The sequence below is a fragment of the Malurus melanocephalus genome, unplaced genomic scaffold, assembly GCF_030028575.1.
Source record: "Malurus melanocephalus ecotype Western Australia unplaced genomic scaffold, MMel_1.1 scaffold_474, whole genome shotgun sequence".
Lineage (NCBI taxonomy): Eukaryota > Metazoa > Chordata > Aves > Passeriformes > Maluridae > Malurus > Malurus melanocephalus.
In genome coordinates, this window is record NW_026623706.1 from 347,997 (window position 1) to 351,202 (window position 3,206).

The following is a 3,206-nucleotide window of genomic DNA, read 5'->3' on the forward strand; positions in this document are numbered from 1 at the left end:
CGCCCCCGTTGCCCTGGCAACGCGTCCCCGCCACTTCCGGCCGGGGGAGCGGCGCGAAGCGATGACGCCATCACCACGCGCCGCCGCCGCCGCTCCCCGCCCGCCGCCGCCGCCGGAACCGGAGGAACCGGAGCCGCCCCCGCACATGCGCAGAGCGGGCGCCCGGCGGCCCGGGCCTCGCTCCGCCCGGGCCCGGCGCGGCCATGGGCACCACGGTGAGTGCGGGGCACGGCCCGGCGGCCGGCGGGGCCCGGGCCTCGGCCTGAGGCGGCGGCAGCTCCGCCCCGGGGCCCGGAGGTGCGGCGGCGCTCGGTCACTGCCCGCCGGGCCCGGGGGTTCGTGTTCCCGGGGTGAATCGCGGCCGTTCGGTGCTCCCGGGGAAGGCCAGGCCGGGCTGCCTCCAGCAGCTCCTGTCCCGGGCGGTTCCGTTCGGGCCCGGTGCGGTGTAAGAGGAGTTGGCGTTTCCCCTCCTCCCGCCGCTCATCCCCGGCGCTCACCTTTATTTGTCATTGTCCCTAACCTTGTGTGGAGCCCTCCGGAGGGTCCCGTTAGCTGCGGGGGATCGGCCCGGCTGCCGCCCCTCCTCCCGGAATGGGGAGTGCCCCGAGCCTGGCGGATCCTCCCTGGAATGYCCGATGGATGCGGAGATTTCCGCACCTTTCTCACCGTGCTCGTTCTTTTTAAAGGACAGGGGGTGAAAACTCTCCGAAACCAAGAGTTATTCACATTTTTAACGTCCTGGTGAGGCCACCACGAATGTGACAGCACTGGGGGTGACAGCGGCGTGAGGACATGGAGGTGCCTTGGGGTGGAATTCTTTAAGCTAAGGATCATGCCCAGAAAAGACCGAATTGGCCCCCAAAATTATGGAAGGATTGTCCAAACCTGTTTGTAGCCATCATGTGCAAAATGCAGACTGGGGAATCACAGAATCAGAATGGTTTGGGTTGGAAGGGACYTTAAAACTCATCCCATTCCACCCCTTCCACTGTCCCAGGCTGCTCCAAGCYCTGTCCAGCCTGGCCTTGGGCATTTCCAGGGATCAGGGRCAGCCACAGCTTCTCTGGGCACCCTGTGCCAGGGCCCCTCACCCTCCCAGGGGAGGATCTGCTGTTCCATATTCAGTTTGGAAAGTCTGCACTCCCTGCGTCGTGTTCCATGTGCCCCAGGACAGTCTGTGACAGGAGAAGGTGACCAGCACGGGTTCATTGTGATTTTCTGTCCTGGCATTGAGTGCCAGCTCACTGATTCTTCCCAGCATGGATCAGTAAGCTGGAACCCCTWTATTGCTGAGTGTGGGATTCTTTTTAGAGTCTGTGGGATTTAAAAGTGATCCTTGAAGCRGGGCCTAGTAATTGTGAATATTGAGTAAATTGAAATATTTACGCTTTCATTTTATTTTTTAGATCAACTCCTGTGCAGAGAGTTGTGAGTTTGTGAAGCAYCTGAGCAGTTTCTGTCACTCTTCCTAGAAGGTGTCACAGGAAAAACTTCACTTCTTTGATACAAGAATTCAGTGGTGTCCCAGAACGGCAGCAGAGCCCCAACCTGCTGAGTGGATGGCAGCACCCCTAAAATGTAATCAGAGTTTATTTTATCCTCCCARTGTCCCTCTGCTCGTGGCTGTTCCCCTGCTGATATTTGAGTCCATCCAAAGARTGTTTATTCCCGTGGTGGGCACGGTAACTGTGTAAGAGTTTGCTGGAAAACTTTGTGTCCTGGTGAGAGAACTTGCAAGGAGAGGCTGCATCACCAGGAATTGAATGCTCTGAATCCAGAGCATGTGATTTTTGACCTGTCTTGCTTTAGTCCTCCAAAAATATCTCTCTGAGAGCAAACACTGACTGTACATGCCCATCATGTGGGAAGTGTGTCGGGTCACATGCTCCAGGCACAGAACTGGGTTGGTTTTAGGCAGTGTTGGTTCAGTGTCTGAGAATTTYTGTGCCTTGCAAAATCCACATTTCTGAGCAGCTTGGCATTTCCTGGCTGCAGGCAGGAAATAGGGCAAGAGGCACCTAAAATTATGAGGGTGTCTGTGATAATTGAGAAGAGCCCTTTGTTTCCTAAATTCCTTAAATCATAATTTAGCCCCTTCTCTTTTTTTTTTAGTCCCTGATCCATGCAGAGCCAATACTGCCTCAATTTCCTGCTTGGGTAAAAAGGAATTGGAGTCTGGGGCTGAGCAGGAGAGATCAGAACTGCAATTTCCATTTCCATGGGATTTGAGGCAGGAAACAGGGCAGAGACCTCCTCCCTGATGCATGTCAGATCAGAGAAAGATTTTGATATCAAAGTACAGTTTCCTGCWGCRCTSTCATTTGTTCTGTGGTTAGTTCWGTTAGTGATGAAACTTWAAAATYCTCAAAATTACTTTTAAATTARTTKTAWTTTTAAGAATAGTCAGATTTTTGGTTCAACAAAGGAAAGATCTGCCTGGATCTGAGCACTTGGGTGTGCGAGGAGTCTGGGGAAGTSGCTGTTGTTTTCCAGCATTATCTGATGAGTGCATTGTCATTTCATAATTCCCGGAATTTGGCACATCAGGAGCCTGGGGTGAAGCAGAGAGCAGCTAAGAGGCTCCTGCTCATCACTCACACGACAACAATGGCTGTGTGGAAGGATGTTAAGATTATAAATCCTAAACACTGCAGAAGATCAAGATAATTTCACTTATCTCTGCAGGTCCCAAGGAGAGAAATAAACTGGTGGATGCCTTTGAAAGGCCTTTCCTTGCAGTGACAGTGAGAGCACAARGCTGGTTTGAGCCAGGGGAGGTACATCCTGTGGAGTGTGAAAAACATGATTGCCTCATTGTTCTTGCAAGACCTTCCATTATTTTCAGTTTGTTTATTTGGTGAAGCTTTGCCAAGTTTGGAAATGAGCACAAATTTCAAATCCACTTGTGAAAGTACTTGGAGAACTCCCTTTTTTTTTTTGCTTTTAAAGGAAATATGACCTGATGCAAACACGTAAATCAATATTACTGCTCACCCATTGCTATTACTCCTCACATGGGTGGGCTGTTGCAGGGTGGCTGATGGATTAGGAAAAAAATCTATGAATTAGCCAGGATCATTTCAAACCAAACCTCTTTGCTGCATTAACACTGTGTAAATTTTATAACAGGTTACGGCTGGTGCTGGCTGGGGACTTTGTTTGGGATTTGTGTGTGGAAATCGAGTGTGTTTGTGTGTGTTGTCTGC

The 3,206-nt window shown here is 51.7% G+C and overlaps 1 protein-coding gene across 1 annotated transcript in view; it reads left to right on the plus strand.

Moving 5' to 3' along the window:
- Window positions 1–81: 81 nt before the first annotated feature.
- The window catches only part of TMEM250 (transmembrane protein 250), a 4,267-nt gene continuing 1,142 nt past the window's right edge, over window positions 82–3,206 (plus strand). Inside the window, exons 1-2 of the mRNA XM_057380866.1 lie at window positions 82–215; window positions 1,407–1,578. The gene's annotated coding sequence lies outside the window, so the exon portion shown is untranslated. The remainder of the gene's footprint in view (window positions 216–1,406; window positions 1,579–3,206) is intronic.